This window comes from Cupressus sempervirens, chromosome 4 (genome assembly GCF_028749045.1).
Source record: "Cupressus sempervirens isolate cs-2001-9-10 chromosome 4, ASM2874904v1, whole genome shotgun sequence".
Classification (NCBI taxonomy): Eukaryota; Viridiplantae; Streptophyta; class Pinopsida; order Cupressales; family Cupressaceae; genus Cupressus; species Cupressus sempervirens.
The window spans coordinates 809,111,502-809,131,282 of record NC_143121.1 but is presented as its reverse complement, the minus strand read 5'-3'; the positions used below and the strand labels follow the sequence as shown (position 1 = coordinate 809,131,282).

Below are 19,781 nucleotides of genomic sequence, written 5' to 3'. Positions count from 1 at the left end.
TATTTACTTCTGAAGTTTATGATTTTTGGACCATTCCTTAATCTTGTGCCCAAACACTACGTACTCTCAGGCATTGCCTTCATAGCTGACTATTCTAATGATGTACTCAATAAAGTGGCCACTTTTATGTGTTCTACCAAAGATTTGGTGCCTCTTGTAGCTGCTTTATCTAGAAATTTTAATTGAGAGTGTGAGAATTGGGGATAGAATTTAAAAAAAAATCATGGTCAAATTAGTGAACAACAAATGGATTTGATGGGGGTTGCATTGTCTGGTAGAATGTAGAGGACAGGCTTATGGGTTGCAAAGGGTGAGAAGTCCTTTGGTTGGAGTGGCCGAAGGAGGGTAACATTCATTTCCCAACCATACGGTGCAGAGAAACATAGACATGGATGGGCTAGGAAGAAAATTGGGCCTTGCAGAAGACAACAAGGTTATCAGGAAAGTCGAGGAGCTGAGACGTAATGTGCATTTTAATTCTTCCACTTTTGGTGTGGTATGTTTATCTAAGAAATGCATCAAATTTAGTGCAATTTTTATCATCTGGAATGCAATTTATTGGGAATATTCATCATTGAGTCCTTTTTTAACCCCTTTTCATCCACAGGGAAAAGTTTGCAAATCGGTTCTCTGCTTTGAACTCACTGCTACAAAGTAATTTTTCTTGAACCTTATTCAGATGGGTTCATCTGATTTTACATTGAAAAGGATCGGGTCATTTCTCAAATTTATAGCATAATCCTTACAACAAAGATCATGCCACATGCAAGCAGTGAGATAATATAACACTGGGTTGAATCTTATTAATTTCATCTATCCTTGCCATTACACTGCATTCCTTAGGACTGGATCTATGTTGCCTAGGAAGAAATAATTTAACAAGAGGAGAAATTATTCCTTGAACATTAGATGATTCCCATTGCTTACCCTTCATGGATTTCCAGTTCTCATTCTTTATGATTTTATTAGAAAAATTACAACAATGACATTTAATTTTCAATGATTGAATGCATTGTTTGTACATATTACAAGTTCCCTTTGACTGACTGAAGGCCATTAGGCTAAGTGGCATGTCTGAGAAGGCATATACCAGATCCTTGAATGCAATGCAAAATGCACTTGGAGTCAGGTAGGTTAATTATCTAAATTGAATCGATTGCAATTCTTTGTCTCTTTGCTCTTTTGACATTAATGGATTATATTCAAAAATGATGACAAGTCTACACTTTTAATTTGCCTTGCAGGCCAAAGTTGGACATCTGAGAACTTGGAATCTAGTTTGGATGTCTTAGATTGATTGGATCTGCCCAAAGAGTCTTGTCTTTGTAAGTTCCATTTTCCTTGACTCAGTTTTCAGCACTCAAATGGTCTGTTTACTTATTCTTCGAACCTTTTGCAACTTATTGGTCAAATATTTATATAGTGCTCTATGGAACTTGAGAAACCAGGTTTCCTTAGTTCAAATTTTAGGACCCAAATGATTTGTTTTCTTGGATTTCCAATCTTTTGAAATTTATGGCTCAAAGGCTTATAGTATGCTCTGTGCTTGGGGAAATTATTAGGGTGGGTATAATGATTTCATTGGAGTAAGGCCTAAGTGCATACCAAATGAAATCCTATGCTCTTATACTTTGACCTTGAGCTCTCTGATAAGTGTGGGGTTAGCATATGATCCCCGAGTCTTGTCAGCCCAAAATCATGATCAAATATGCAATTCTAATATTAACCTTATATAGATACAAAGAAATATTTATAGCTGCTCTACTAGAGTCCCAGAGATCAAGTGCTAATTTTGGTCATCCAATGTTCACTGCAATAGCTTTTTACCTATGTGCAAGAAGAAATAAGGTTTGTTTGTACTTGCACATTTCAAGCTTCTTATTAGGCCAATAATATTCCTTTGATTCTGTAGTAAATATGAATGAAGGATATAACCTAGGAGCAGTTTTTTTCTCTTTTTCCTTTTTCTTTTGGATGAACAACTTAAACAAAATTCAAACCCTTACTCTTGTGTTTCTTTTTATCATCACACATATGACAATGCTACAGTAATGGCCTCAAGTTAGTCTTCTCTAAACTTTGGTTTCTTGTTTATCCATATACCCACCCTAAGTTATGGAACTTGTTGTGCAAAAACCTAACTTATTTATCTAGATGCAGTTAAAATTTGATAGGATGAAACTAATCAAGATATGTGGTACATCAGACTTTAAGTTTTCAAATGTGAGTGTTCTTTTTGGGTGCATAGAAATCTTGAAGGTTTTGTAATATTATTGACATTATCAATTTGTAGATGCTAACTAAACCAAACAAGGAAACCCTCTCGATGATTTATGTTTGTTCTTAACTACATATATATATATATATATATATATATATATATATATATATATATATATATATATATATATATATATATATATATATATATTTCTAATTGTTTGGGCTAGGTTGCAACACCGATGAATGATCTATGTTTTGATGTTGTAGGAATTGCCAAAGAAAAGAAGGATCCAAAATCTATGAAAAACTATAGAGGTGTGTTTTCTTTAGCGATTATTTTGTTTATGTGATGACATTGATTTTTTAACCTTTGCATATTTTTTATATGGCAAGTTCTTTTCATTAATTATGGTCAAGTTTAGACTAGGTTCATTCTTATTACTTAATAGATACATTCTTATATTTTTGTGCTTGCTTGGTGCTGAAAAGTTTGAAAGATTATTTCAGGCTTGTTTACATTGTAGTGATTGTGGCCTTTACAAATTTCTCCTATATAAAATTCATATGGGCTAGCATATCTCAAATCCTTATTGTTGAAGATTTCAAAGTGCATTGTACACTTATGTCTTAAATTGGTTTGACAGACCAGCTGCATAATCATTTTTCTATTCTTTACATGGTTGAATTTATTTTCACACCATCTTTAACTGTTTCTTAGGTTCACATTGATTTAGTATGGAAAATTGGAACAAAAGCTTGGTCTAAATTCTGGTTGTTATGATTGTTGTAGGCAACTAAGTGTATTGGGTGTGTATTGACAGAACTTTTGGATGCATTGCCAAGCAAGAGAATATGTGAAGACGAGGTAGAATCTAACAATAGTGGTGAATCAATTGATGATGAATATGAACTTGAGGTAACTCGGTTCATATATTATACCTAAAAGTTTATGAAGTTATTTTTATATATTTGATGTTATTCCAATGTGGATAGACATGCAATGCATTTCTCATATAATAATTAATAACTAAGGATGTAAAATCAACTTAGCTGCATTATTTTATGTGAAAGAATGTGTTTCTTAGTTAAGCATTGGTACTTGAGTGTTTCTTTTATTGATGATTGGAAGCACAAGCTTATATTTTTGCATGGTTGAAGGATGTTGTAGTTAAACATAATAATATTTTATTGTAACTGTAGTAACATTCCATTTGCATGGTAGTGAAATGGTGTAGGAAAAGTGTAAGTGGAATTCAAATATTCACATCCAATTAAAACACAAGGCAAAAACTTGGGGGTTAACTAAATAAAACACTAGCTCTTATAAAAAAGCTACATTATGTTCTGAGAGCTTGAGAGAGCTGATCTGACTGCAATGTTTGTATCCCTTGCCTAGTTTCCTAGTTTAAATTACAATCTGGATCACTACGAGATTTTCATATGTTGCCTTTATTGTGAAAACCTTGCTCTTGGACGGTTTAGCCTTTTCGAAGATGACACCAAAATAGTCTGGTTCAATAGTTGATGCTGAAACAGTTAAACTTAGAGCTCTATACAATGACATTGCCGCAAAAATCCAAGGAAGTTTGTTTCAAATGTCCTTTGTAAGCTAAAAGTTCTAAGCCTCCCTTGGATGCTAACCTTACTCTTGATTTTGATTATGTGAATACAAGAAAAAGAGATGGTTGAATTGTCAAGAATAGGATTGGCTGGATTGGCTATGATGGGGTAGAATCTAGCTCTCAAAACTTATCGATGATCATAGACTCATAGTCTCAAACATGAAAATGCCCTTCAAGGGTCAAATGGGTCATCAAAATATGAGGGATCAATGGCTTCGTCAAAATATGAGGGATCAAATGAGAGATTAGATGAATGAAAGGTATCTAATATGCCTTCCTTTAGGGTTAGAAGAAAGAAATTATTAAAAAACTCAATTTTTTTTATAATTTTTTATCACTTTATGGCCCCACAAGCCATGGGTCCTCCTGGACCCTGCTCAGACCCGTCGTGAACCCGGGCTCGAATCTAGACTTGGATGAATCCAGATCTGGACCTGAGCTCCAAGGTTCGAACCCGGTAACTTAGTAAACGAACAATCTTTGAGTTGGTAGCTTTGTCCTGTGTCAAAGTCACATTTTTCTGTGAAGTTTTCCTCCAATGTAGGTTTGTTGTATAAGAGTAGAAACTACAATATGTTTTTCATTAACCAATTATCTTGACAACATTACATTTTTTGTTTCTAAATACTATTACCTTATAGGAAAATATGTTTTTTTCTCTTTTATTTAGAGATTTTCAATCAAGCAATTATGAACTCTTTTTACCCTAGTTTCTACCTTTGTCCTCATGTTGATCAAATGGTATAGCTATTCTTAAATGATACACCTTTTCAGGGAAGTGATGCTGGAAAAGCAATGGATGGGGCAATAGGTGGATAGATCTATATGTGTTTGGTTTTGGGAACAAGTTTTTCCCGTGAGAGATTCTTTCAAGGTATGTGTCTTCTATCATAATATTAATCATGAAAAGTTAAATGGTTCTCTCTATTTTTGATCATATACATGAATTTTAGAAAGCCCTCACACAGCAAGTAGCAGAAATTGATCTTCTGAACAGTAATAGGGCTCTAGACACAGGTCTGCTATTATTTTTAAACAATCATTCTCTAACAATATCCTGCCACTCAGGTTCACTTCATTCTCATGTTGTAACTGCTCCAAGAAAGTATATTGCACCTGCAAAGTCTCACATAATTCGAAATAATGCTTGCTGATTAAGCTTAATGTGATGGCTTCACCGAATTATCTAGGCACACTTCTACGAATGATATTTCCATGACTTTTTTTGCCTTTGCTGCCCCAAATATTTGCCTTCTCACTTAGAAACCTTTGATTAGCAACATCAATGGTGTGCCCATCTTCTGAGTTTCAACATTGATCTTCCATGCCAAAGGAAAAACTCGTGAACAGGATTCTCTCAGAAAGAAAAGATCAGGGCTGAATCAAGACACCCACTATTGAAAGGAGCTGCACCCAGCTCACAATAGTAATTCCACAAATTGAAACATATAGCATTTGGCTACTTAAAGTAATTAGCACTTCTAATATGAATGAAAACAGATTTCTCAGCCATGAACAACTCGAGAACCTGCATCTGATATCTTCAAAAAATGTTGGAAGTCTCCAACAACTTATAATATATCACAGAAAGGTATTATTACTCTTTACCAGGTGATTACACATAAGAAAACTCTTCTCTCAACATAAGTCATCTGAACTCTACAAATCATTCATGATGTCATTGCTTCTCCCACACGGTAATTGTGAATATGGGATGCATTTCAAGTACAAACAGGAAACCCGATATAAGTCTCAGTTGGAAATACATGCCATTCCAACAACAGAGCCAATAATATATTGCAATCATCCGATAATATATTTTTTAATTTTCACACTTTGCAAATATAATTACTTTCCACTACAACCATTAAATCCAATGACATTTACCATGGCAAATATAAAATATTTCCCTTCAGAAGGTATCGGAAATCACTTGCCCAACATGGGTGTATATTAATGCAATTATATTCTGAAGTAGACAGTGAAGCACGTTGGTGAATTTTGAATGAATCCACTCTGATGATAAAATGGATCTCCATCCAATCCTCATAGAAATCCTGAAGGGTTTCTATCCTCAGGTTTTAGAATTGAAAGCAAGATGCTCTCAAACTTTTCCAAGAGAAAAAAAATTACCAAACTAAGCAATCAGAACGAGTCTCTCATTCTTCTTTTATAACCAACTGCAAAGACTCTTGGTCTTCCCTCTCGTGGTCTCTTCAATTTCCTTTCTTGTGTCTTTTAATTTCTCCTCTAGATGCAGGGAAATAATAATAAAGTGACTTAATTAACTTTACATTTAACTCACGTGGAAGTCACTTACAATATTTCACTAAATTAATCAAATGATATTATCCTTATGATTTACTTTTGATAGATAATATTTAACTAAATGAACTATTGACTTTCATGACTTTATTAAATATTAATATTTCAAGGTAGCATTAGAAGGGAACATTACATTTTCTACCTAGCACAGCCAAGCTGGGGTTCGAAATGGCAGCCCCTAGCAAGTTCATGTGGGGTCTAGGTGCCTCCACAACCAAGCCAAATTAAGGTCTTTAAGACCACAGTTCTTCCTGGCAATTCCATTTTTCATAATTAATTATCTTTAACTAAGCTCCAAACTCTTAAAAAGATGTGGCCTTGAAGCTGTAATAACCCTTGTCTATTTTTTGAATTTTCCCAGTTTGCCTCAGAAATTTTCTATCAAACACTTTCTCTTTTCAAATGTAACATCTATTCACTTAGATCGCAATATCTCAAGTCTTAGAAGACAAATATTTACACTCTTCTAGTTGTTGCAGGATTTTATTTCTCCCATATTATTCTGATAGCTAACTAGCATGTGCTTCACATAATATGGTCTTCCTCATGGTAGCTCGAGGACAACACAATTTCTTTTCTCTAGAATAAAATTGAAAATGCATCATGAAGTCCAAATGGGAACTCATAATTCCTATATTTTATTCTTTACAAGGATTATTAGTGGCTCGAAGGGTTGGATTTTAGTGTAATACATACTTGAGATGCTTCAAACCTGCCACCTCATTAGTCATAGTTGTACATGAAATCCTTTGAGAACCAGAGCACTGGTAACCACATTTATCTTCCCTGCCTTGTACTTGATTATAAATGTGAAAGTCCACAAATAACTAGACCATTTAATATGGGGAGCATGTAGTTGTTCTTGAGTTTGCAAGCATTGTAAAGCTTGATTATCCATATTTAATGTGAATATAAATGTATATTGATGCCTGAAAGCTGGATTTCTTGGCCTTGCCTGCAAATGATTGATATAGCTTATGTTCATTGGGTTCTTTGTTAGGAGGACATCACTTGGAAATGTTCAATATTTGGATCTATATTGTGTGGTTCTCTCATGGGATTTTAGTTGAAATGTGTTTTTTAGAACTTATTAAAAGCTTTAGCTTAATCACTTTATAATAGTCAATCATAGATGTTCTTAGTTATGGCCCTTATTATGTCCACAAATTTTGTATTGCTTGGACAAAGGATTTTCTGGTCTCTGATCTGTAAGCATGAAATGCCAATTTTGACTTGAATTTTTACACCAGCCACTAGTATATAGGCCATTCCTACCTACAATGCCACCTCTTTTGGTTATGTGGTGTAGGTCGAAGTGGATAAATTTTAATTAACTTGTTCTTATTGCCAAGTTTGCACAGAGCTTTATATTTCATAGGATCTCAAAGACTTCAATAATATGTAAATTGATGGTAGATACCATATTAGAGGGCTTTGGATATCCATATTATGTGGCAATGAACTCAAAGCTTGATTGTATATTTGCTCAACTTAAAGCATTCTCCTTCCACAAGGTTTCACAACTCTCAATGCAAGTTGTTGATCCTTATGTTGCTAAAGGGCTCAAGTCAAAGCCAAACATAATCGGTTGAAGATGATGGTACAACCTCTGGTGAAGTTTTTGAAGCCATGCAAGCTTGATGTTTTGTGCAACATCAAGGCAATTTAGGAGTCAAATTTTGACAATATAGAACTTCTTAGTGTTATGCGTGCTTTTGTGCAACAACATGAAAAAAATGTTTTCAAAATTTAGGGAACCCTCTTAGGCTTAGATGTTTCAGTGTAAACTAGTATAAGTAATGCATGTCTTAAATTTTCTAAATTGCTAATTCTTAGGTTCCAACATCTCCACATGTTTCTGTTCATCTTATTTCACTCATTATTAAATAGATAAAACATGAATTTTTTAGCATCTGCACATTAAAGATTTTGTCATTTGTTGAAAGTCCAATAATTTGATGGTCCAATGTGCTAGAAAAACAAAATATTGTGAATTTCTATTTTAGGATTCATTGGTTTGTAAATGATAAATTCATAGATTCGCAAAGATTTCTTTGGGGAAAGTGTAAATATAGCCTCAAAATGTTTTCACCAATTTTAGTCAACCAGCACGATTTTACATGCTCCCAGTGATTGTAAGTGAAGTCTTTTGAACATTACAATATCAAAATTTTATTGCATATAGAAGTAAAATATTGAGGCTATAATATATGTTTGACAAAATGCTTGTTAGTTGGACAAATAGTGGCCTTGGAACCCTTCGCGAAGGCTATAAATAGAAGGAACCTCTGTGGATTATTTTTGAAGTGTCAGGAATGATTAATCTTTTGTCTTATTTGAGAGTTTCCCCATAGAAGACAATTGATGGACGTGGGCATCGAATAAAGCTGGTGGGCAAGGGCTTACAGTTAAAAGAGTGTGAATATATCATTATAAACAATTTAGAATTTGAAGGTGGCCGAGGGCCTGATGTTGATGGAATTCAAATAAAGCCAAATTCATGGCATATATGGATAGATCATTGTAGCCTTAGTGATTATGATGATGGACTTATTGATATCACACGCCAAAGTACTGATATAACTATCTCAAGGTAAAGTAACATTTTTTTACTTTAGTCTAATTCAAGTAGTGCTTTAAAGAGTTATCAGCTGCCATAGGACCTTGAAAATAACATATATATTAATAGTCATAATTATGTAACAAGCATATATAACTACATTTCTACTATGCCTCTAGTTAATTCGTAGATGCTTGTCTTGGACTGGACAAACCTATAACTGGATCTTTGTTTGAGAAAATATTTGCTCTTATCATGATCTAGCTTGCTTCCAAAATACCCTAGGATATAATTATCATTCAATCTTCTTACAATCATAATTGATTCCTACTTTCAGTAGCCTATACGCTATATGCTGATATGATTAGTATAGAAAAAAAATAAGGCCTTACAAAAAAATATTTGCCTACTTGGCTTAGTTGTGGCTTGTGGCTATCCACTTATGATACTATTCAATTAAGTTTCACAACTTTCATGGAATCATGTCTGTATAATTGTATCGTTCAAGGAACAGTGGCAGTGAATTTGTGGGGTTGTGATGTAGGCTGGTCCAATACTGAGATTCTTCTTTCATATTCGAGTGCTGCATTATTTTATAGTCAACTCAAAGCTTAACATGCAATTTAATTGATCCCATTTGACATGAATTGTCGTGGAAAGGATATATATTCCTTTATTGCACTCTTAATTTTGCAATTGTTGAGCACCATGCTAAAAAGGAATATTTATACTATATGGCCATTTTATTCAATGGCCTGTTATCTATGTCACATGGGCATCGATATAAGAAAGGCATTGAACATAGATAGAAAAATCTTTTATAAAACCCCAGATACAATACAACTAACATACAACATATGCCAAAAAATAGACGAGTGTAGACCATTTGATTAATTCAAATATAACCACTTCCTCCCCACCCCCCAACACACCAAATACATAAACAAGCATATCAGATATGGGTTCGTATATGAATTAGCAGAGCTATCTACTTGCCTGAAAATGAGCTCTCATTTGGGCCATATCACAATATCCTGATACAGGAACAAGCTGTCTATGTGTTAAACAAATAAAACATTAAAAGAAAGCAACTTTGTTGTAAACAAAATACATATAAAGCTAAAAAACCAAACAAATTAACAATAAATTGTTACATAATATAAGTCTCACTAACAACAAGCCTCACTAGCAATACAAGAGTCTTACTAACTACAATCAGGCCACCAACCCCTGCCCACTACTTAAAGAGGAATGACTAAAACACAGAGGGATACTCTATTTCATTTCAAAACAATAAATTTACTGTCTCATATTTGTAACAGTCTGCAAAATCTTCTTATTTGTATTCATTGTTACTTGACTCCTCTACAGTTTTCAATAACCACTAGGATACTAAGAGCATATCTTCTTGGAATGTTGGTATCATAACGTGAACTTGCTATTATAGGTAATGTGCTTTGGTGGGTGACTTGATGAGTGAACTCAAAGTCAACTTGGCAAGCCTACTTGAACAGTCGACTTGGTGACATGACTTGGTGGGGTGACTTGGTGAGCCCACTGGCAAGCGTACTTGAATAGTCAACTTGGTGAGCCGACCAAGTGAGATGACATGGTGAGTGGGCTTAGAGAAGCAACTCAGTGGGGCAACTTGGAAAGCACACATAATGAGCCATCTTGCCGAGGCAAGGTGGTAAAACCACTAGGTGAGCCGACTTAAAGAGTCGACTCATTGAGATGACTGGGTGGGGGTGGCTTGGTGAGCTGACCTAGGGGGCAGACTTGGTGAGTGAACATAAAGAGTCGACTTGGTGAGCATACTTGAATTGTCAGCTTGGTGAGCTGACTAGGGGAGTCAGCCTAGCGAGCTGACATGGCGAGTTGACTTAAAGTGGCAAGTTGGTGGGGCAAGTAGGGGTGACTTGGTGAGTTGACCTTGAGAGTTGGCCTAGGGGGCGGACTTGGTGAGCGAACTTAGAGAGTTGACTTGGTGAGCGTACTTCAATTGTTAGCTTGGTGAGCTGACTAGGGGAGCCGGCATGATGATCTAGCATGGTGAGTGGGCTTAAAGTGGCAACTTGGTGGGGCAAGTTGGCAAGCTGACTTAGCGAGGCCACTTAAAGATGCGACATGGCGAGATGACTTGGTGAGCAAGCTCGATGAGTGGACCTAAAGACTGACCTTGATGAGGCACTTTTGTGGGGTGACTTGATGACTAAACTCAAAGAGTCAACTTGGCGAGCATACTTGAACAGTCGACTTGGTGGGGCAAGTTGGCGAGCCAACTTAGCGAGTCCACTTGGTGAGGCGAGATGGTGAGTCAACTTGGTGCGACGACTTGGTGAGCGGACTTAAAGATTGACCTTGATGAGGCACTTTGGTGGGGTGACTTGATGAGCAAACTTAAAGAGTCAACTTTGTGAGCATACTCGAACAGTCGACTTGGTGACATGACTTGGTGGGTTGGCTTGGCAATCGATCCAACCTGGCATGCGTACTTGAACAGTAGACTTGGTGAGCTAACTGAAAGAGTCAACTCATTGAGGTGACTGGGTGGGAGTGACTTGGCGAGCTGACTTCGAGAGTTGACCTAGGGGATGGGCTTGGTGAGCAAACTTAAAGAGTCAACTTGGTGAGTGCACTTGAATTTTTGGCTTGGCAATCAGACTTGGGGACTTGGTGGGACATGTGGGAATTGAATTAAAGAAACTAGAAAGACATTGTGTATAGATGAAGGCATGAAATGGATGGTTTTGGAGCACTCATCACAGACACTCAACATTCAGTACATATCATCATTCGAGATCAAATGGGTGTATGGGATTATATGCATAGTAAATTTAATAAAGGAGGGAATTGAACCCTCCCTGAGGCTCATAGTTGTTGAGGTCCACTTCAGAAATGGCCCTTCCTGTGAAATTTCCGCCTAAAACCTTTCTAATGAGATAATGTGTTATGAGCTCTTCATCAGTGGGATGGAACGTGAATCCAGGAGGCAGTTGTGCATCACCCCTATCATGATAGGGGTGATGCACAACTGCCTCCTGGATTCACGTTCCATCCCACTGATGAAGAGCTCATAACACATTATCTCATTAGAAAGGTTTTAGGTGGCAATTTCACAGGAAGGGCCATTGCTGAAGTGGACCTCAATAACTATGAGCCTCAAAAAAAATTTGACCAAGCATTGGTCAAAAATTCCACCAATGCCAGTAGTTTTCTACCAAGCATTGGTCAAAATTTTGACCAATGCCCTACAATTTTCTACCAAGCATTGGTCAAAATTTTGACCAATGCTAGTAGTTTTCTACCAAGCATTGGTCAAAATTTTGACTAATGCCCTACAATTTTCTACGAAGCATTGGTCAAAATGTCAACCAATGCTTGGCAGAAAATGTGTTGCCAATTTCAAAAGTTTTTGACCAAAAAAATTTCGACTAATGTGTTGGTCAAATTTGGTCAAATTTTGGTCAAAAAAGGGTCAAAATTTTGACCAATAAATGTCAAAAAATGAGGCCAAATGTACTAGTGTACCCTATGTCAATGCTAGAGGTTCTTGTGTTTGGGTTTCTTCTTCCTCTTCATTTTCTTCTTCTTCTTCTTCTTTGGCACCCTCTCCAAATTTAGCTTTCAATTTCTTCACCAACCTATCTTTTTTCTTGATAACTAAAGAAATTTTCAATTCAATGATGATTTTGGACTTTACCATCTCATAGTTTTCAAAAACAAATGTATTTTTATCTACCTCTTCTGCTAGTAGAGTCGTTATAATTGCAGAGGCTTCATCCACATTTATCTCATAGCCTAAGGGTCTCAACCATCTTACCCTTAGTGTGGCAACTTGTACAAATGTATAATCAGCATCCACAAGAAACCATACATCATTATAATTTTTTCAACTAAAGATACTGGTATTCTTAGTCTTTCCTTCATTGACTTCTTGAAGTCTTCAAAATAACTTGTCATCAAAGCTTCAAAATTTTCTCCTAATTGCTCAATATACTCACCAATTTGTACAACTATTGATCTATTTGTATTCCATCCGACAGTACCAAATTAGGGGAATGTGTTTTATACATTAAAAAATATACAAATCAAAATTTAACCAAATTTGCATTGTGCACTCTTAGTTTTTTTTATTGCTCCAAGGTTCTCCATCAGTTGTTATAATTGTAACTCTACTAGATCATATGTGTGTTCTTGACAATCTTGTATCCAACATCCATAGCTATATAGGGTACACTATTAAATCTATTGGATTGATAGAACTTATGTGATATAACCCTTACAGAAAAGTTAGTTAGAGGACCAATGATTTTGTCTATTGTCATGCCTCTCTTATTCCAGACAGCTCTAGTATTCTTTTCAATTACTTCCTTTGAATCACTTCTCAGTGTCTTAGGCCAATCTAGGATTGGGTAACTAGTAACCCTATGGATTATTCTCTTAGTAATTTTAATAGATCCATTGTCCAGCCATAATGAAACATCATGAATTCAGCTAAGCACTATTATGATCCATTCTATCTTAAACACATTTGGAAAATCTAGGGCTTGTGTTAATCCCTTTCTCTTGACAATTTTGAACTCTTCTTTCAAAACACCATTTTCACAAAGTTTGTTGTATGCTTTCCCTGATTTCCATATCCCCAATGCTTCATATCTTACATTTATAGCATTTTCTCACATCTTGCACCATTATTACATTCGGCAGAATCATCGATAATGCACCAGAAGGGTCTTGCTTATATGCAATGTTAGGAATAACTTTGAAAATTGGCTACTTAACTTCATTACTTACTAAATGAGCATTCAAAACTTCCTTCCCTTCAACATTCTTCAAACTAGATGCCATTATGTGAAACTAGGGTTTACGAAATTTGAAACTGCATAGCTCAGCTCTTGATAAATACCTTGTGAAATCTGACGAATTGATGTGAGATTACTACTAGAATCTTCTGCAACTACTTGGAATGAATTTCCAGATTTCCTTTTTCTCTACTCACTCTTTCTTGAATTTGAAATGAGGAAAAATGAGCTGAAATCAATCAAATATCCTTTGAAAACCTTGCAATTAATGTTGAGTGCTTACATAGTTGTAAGCTTGACATCAATCAATTTTTGGCTCACTCAACATCCATGTACATTTCCATCACTTGGAAACAACTATGAGCTCAACATCAACTTAGCCAAATTGCTAGTTCAACATCTTCTAGCATTTCACTCAGCATACATTGGAAATATTTCATGCTCGGCAACAACATGAAAAACTTAAAGATTTATCTTGAATTTCTATCAACATCTTACATCTTTATTCATGCCAATATAATCTTTTTAGTACTATCTCCATTTGATACTAATGTATGATATAGCCTTTATATATAAGTCATACATACCTCTTGATTGCCTAGTTTGATGAGGTATGATCACCTGACCCATTGGGTGAAGTGATCCCTTCTCCATTTGATGTGCTACAATCATCTTTTCTCTTCCTTGTCTTGTTCCTCTCATCTCTGATGTGTTCAACATCTACCTTGCTTTTTCCTTTATCAAATTCACAACTTGATGCATTTAACTTTGTTGGGAAATACCTACCAGTGTGACCAGTCTTCAAACAACTGAAACATATGGTTTGGCTCAACCACCTTTAGTAGTTACCTCTAAAGTGTTTCCTAATACAATTATTAGGAATATGTCCATATTCTTGACAATAATAATAGCTATATCTTGTATTATAATCCCAACAATAAGAGTTGTCATTGTTCCTTACCTTTGTTTTCCTGTTTGATGACCACATAGGTCTTGATCTACATTCAAAAGCTCTATGTCCATGCTTCTGATAGTTGTAGCAATATCCTTCAAATCTTTGTGTATGCATGGTCTTGGTTCTACATTCATGTGCCTAATGACCTTGTTCGTTGCACTTATGACAATAAATCACATCCTTGGGCTTAATATTCTAATTTGTAGTCTTGCTCCTTCACACATTAGCATTATATCATTTCTTACCACAATTATGACAAGTAGGTTTGGTGTTCTTACCTTTTTTATTCCTTTCTTCTACACTTTTGGATGACTCTCCTTCTTCAGTGCTTGTGTAACCTAGTCCTGATGTATCATTCTTGGATCTAGGGGATCTTAATAATTGCTCAAAGTATTTGATGGCTTCATTTGGTTTGTTGAAACTTTTAGCAAATTCCTTTTCCCTCTTTAGGTCACTCTACAATTGTTCATTCTGCAACTTCAATGTAGTTATCTCAATGTCCTTAACATTCAATTCATAGTTGGCATTCATAATTTGACTTAGAGTATCCAATTGCATGTTGGAAATCTCGATTAGCTCTGATGATTTATCTTCCAGTATGTTGGCTAGAACCTTTTTGTCTTCTTTAATCATGGCTTTCTTCTTTTGTTCAGTTACCTCACATAGCAGTATATCTTGTGATTTTTTCTCTAACTTGAGACTTCTAATTTCCTCAGCTTGAGTTCTATTCTTTTCCATTAGATCTGCAATTGCTACATCAAATTTATTTAAGTCTCCATCTGCAAATAGCTTAGTAGTGTCTATCTCTTTGTATTGTGTGTCATTCTCTGCAATGACAATTTCTTTCCTTCTCTTCAAGAAATTATTTAGGTCTTCTCTTTCTTACTTTAGTTGATGTAGTATGAGATGTATTTCAATCTCCTAGTTCTTAATGGTCTTTCCCAACTTGTAGACTTCCATTTCAAGATCTTTCTTCAAAGTTGCAAAGCTTCTCTTTCAAAGAACAAGACTCCGATACAAATTGTTGGAAATACAATAGGAAATGTAAACTTCTGAGAGGGGATGGTGAATCAGTAGTTTAAACTTGGACCCATAAAACTTTCACCACACATCTATCTCATGCATTCAATGAGTAAACTGAAATAACATGTAAAGCATATACATCTAAAGTATGTAAACATGTAAGCATTCACACACATAACACTAGATATGATTACCCAGAAACCCTCAAAGTGAGAAGGAAAAATTGGGGTGGGGATGACACCCACAAATCTTCACTACTACAGCAATAAAGTGTATCCAATAACGGTTACAATGTTTTGACCATGAAACATGATCTACCCTGTTAAAGGCTTAGAAAGACTGTTAGGTCTTACCATGTTAAAGTATTTCAACACCTTGTTAGAAGTGTGCCTTGTTAGAGGACTTTAACTTACAACTAATTAAGCACCCTATTAAAGGATTTCATACAACCTGTTAGGACTACTATGTTAAGAGATTTGACTGAAATCACTTGTTAGAGTGTCTCAGTATAGATCCTATGGTTGGTAGTTGCTTGCTTGATAGCAGATCACCTCTAAACAATGTTTTCTTGAACAAATGTCTCTTTGTTGTATCATTTTCTCTATCCTCTATTTTTCTCTAATTGATTCTGCAATGTGGTTTCACTTCATAACTTCTAAGTCACCATAAATGCTCTTTTTGTGTATGCAAACTATCCTCTTTTCTCCTTCAACACTCTTAGAAAGTTTATGGTTTTGTTCTCCTTAAGAATATTTTGGTGGCTTAGGGTTAGGTATGAATCTATGGCTGAGATTCATCCATTTTGTCACTTAATCCTTCCCATTTTCTAATTGGCTGCATATAATTTTATAGTGAATCCAACTAGAGATTCGTCCTTATCTCCAAAATATCGTAATTCATCCTTAAGTCAGCTCAAAAACAATTTACATAGTTGTTTGTGCCATTGCAAAAAAATATGTCAAAATTATCTTACTCGGCATCTAAAGTCTCTAATGTTTGGCATAAATAATCTTTCTATTGTGACTCAGCACCTATATTGCTTGACATCCACTATTTTCTTAGCTCCTAAATCACTCGGCATGGTCTATCTACTTGGCACTTCAGTGACTTAGTACATGAGTGGCTCGGCACTCACTGTGACTTGACATGGTCAAATATTTACATGTTATGCTCGGCATGCATTACTAGTTTGGCATGAACTAAGTAAATAACTTAAGTGTGTTGACACCCACTTGTCAAAACCAATCTGAGCTCAATAGGTTCCAATAATATTATTGTCCTCTACTCTTGGTACTAGTGTCCATGTTTTGTTCTTCTCAATCTGATCAATTTCTTCTTTCATTGATTAACTCTAGTATTTATTCTCTAATGCATCCTTTATTGATTTAGGTTCATGTATGCTTAACAAACATGTCTCATTCCTTTGTCTATTTCTTGTCATTGGTCCAACCTCTTTTTCTCCAATGATTTGTTTAGCAGGACGATGTCTTCTGACATATTTTGGTAATCTTGGTTATGTTCTTCTTTCTTCAACAATAGGTCATTCATGAAGTTCAATCTCAAGTTTATTGTGTACTTCTCTATCAGGTAACTCAACATTCCTTTCTTGTAAACTGATCTTAGCATTAGAATGTACATTAGCTTCTAATTGTAACTTGACTCCTAAATGCAACTCGACATTGTATGTGACTTGACAATCACTAATTCTTGTTGATTAGCAGCTATAGTGTCATCAACATTAGTAGACATGTCTTCATAGTAGTACATAAAGGATTTTTAATTCTTAGGTTCCTTCTTTTGTTCATCTTCATGTATTTCTATAGATTCATCAAATTTTACATTTGCACTTTCTACAACTTTGTTAGTATTAGTATTTAAACACATATAAGCTTTACTTCTTGTGGAATAACCTAGGAATATACCTTCTTCACTTTTTGCATCAATCTACCATTTATGTTGTCTTTAAGAATGTAACACTTGCTTCCAAATACCTTAAAATATTTGACATTGGGTGAGTATCCATACCATAATTCATAAGGTGTGAAATTTGTACCTTTCTTTACTTGTACTTGGTCTAAGGTATAGACAGTTGTACTGATAGTTTCTCTCCAATATTTTAAAGAAAAAAAATTCTCCATCATCAGTGTTCTGGCACAATCCATCACAGATCTTTTCCTCCATTCAACTATCCCATTTTTAACTTTTTCCAAATACTACTTAAACATTTGAAAAGCATCTGATTTCTCTCTCAAAACATAACTGCCATTACTCTTGAGTAATTAGCAACAGTTAAAATAAAATACTTGTCACCTTTGTATATTTGCACATCAATTGGTCCACATAGATTAGTATGAACTAATTTCAAAATCTCTTTTGAAGTATGAGTCTGTTGGAAATATTCAAAATAAGTGGGTTACTGAGAGGGGAGGGGTGAATCAGTAACCTTAAAATTTTAAAAAAAATTCATCACTTTAACCATATATACTTTCACCATTCATTCATCTAATCTACTGCATAAATGAGAGATCAAACATCCATAACACATGTACACAGTGATTTGGTGACCCAAAAACCTTCCAAATAGAAAGTAAAACTAGGGTGGGGATGATACCCACAATACTTCATTACTACAGTATGAAGTTGGCCTGTTAAGGCTTACATTGACCACTTCTGGTGATTTGCCCTGTTAGGAGCACAAAGGACTGCTAGGTCCACCTTGTTAGAGGATTTACAAACATACATTGAAGTATGCACTCTGTTTGGAGATTTATACAAAAGATTGTTAAGTCTATCCTGTTAAAGGATTTACAAAATTGATTCACCTGTTAGGATGAAATAGTGGATCTACTTACAAACTTGATTTGCTGATTAGATCCTTGAAGTATAGATCACCTCTTGCGACTGATGAATCATTACTGCTCCTTGTAGACCTTGTTGAATATTTTTCTCTTCTGCTAATTCGCATTTACACTTTTCAAAACATTACATGTCTCTCTTGATACTCTCATCCATACTCATACATCTTGCAAATGATATAATACATTACATATATACCATTCCAATAATTATAATTGCAAGGTCGGCTAAAATACAAGTGAACAAAATATTACTGAGTCGGCCAAACAGTAAATAATTCAAGTTCATTGAACTGACTCGGTGACCTTCTGATACTCAGCGTCCACAACATTACTTGGCATCATCATGCACTCGGTAGAAGTGAAGGCTCGGTCCATACTAATCACCTGACATAGTTCTGAACTCGGTAACCATTGGAGACTTGGTGGATATAGTATCACTCGATAAAAACTGAATCTTTCGTTTACCTTGCTTTCACTCGGTAAACACTATACTTTCATTACTCGATAAACATTGCGCTTCCATCACTCGGTAAACACTGTGAAGCTCGGTGAACATTGTAAAGTGATGAATGTACAAAGTAACCACTGAATGCTTGGTATACATTGTAGACTGAGTGATGAGCTCGGTAGCTATACTGATACAGATAAGTGTTGTCACTAATGGCAATAATAACTTAATACCAACAATCTCCCCCTTTGGCATTAGTGACAAAACACTTATAAGTCAAAACATATGTACACAACCTGACTGAATGAATTTAGGTTTTTCAAAATTGATCTTTGTAGAACTATTGCATATACAAATATACTTATGTACACATGCAAACTTTATTGTGTGCTAACTCCCCCTATCACTTATAGTGATACCTCTCCTTATTTATTATGTTGAATATCTGAATTTCTCCCCCTTTTTGACAATAATGCCAAAGGCTACATATATACAATTTATATGGCTACACCAAAGTGAGATAGAAATTCTTAATGTACCTTAAGGATGGTTGCAAAAGTACTATCCCAAGTCTACTGCAAAATTTGACAGGTGGAGAGGGCAATTTGAACTTCTACTAATAATTGGATCAAGTGATCAGCCACTAAGAAGTTCTGATCTTGGACCAATGTTTTGCAGTGAATAATATGTTTCTACATTGTGTCCATGTTAGGCAGGATCATGTTCTAGATGTCTGTGAGTGTAGACCAGATCTTTGCTTCCTCTCTCAATAGTTTTTCTTGTACATCTGTCAAATATCTGATCTTGGTGTGATGGGAGGTTGTGGAGGAGGAATCCACCTTTAGCTTGGAGGCACTTGATTGCATATCAATGTCAATCTTATTTAACTTATCCTTTATTTCTTTGGTAAATCCAAAAACATCACAAAGTTTAGCAAAAAGTGATGCTGCATTATTAAAAGA

The 19,781-nt window shown here is 35.2% G+C and overlaps 1 pseudogene; it reads left to right on the top strand.

Annotated features, from left to right (window-relative positions):
* Nucleotides 1-388: 388 nt before the first annotated feature.
* Nucleotides 389-19,781, top strand: part of LOC149563857 (origin of replication complex subunit 6-like) — a 44,575-nt pseudogene continuing 25,182 nt past the window's right edge.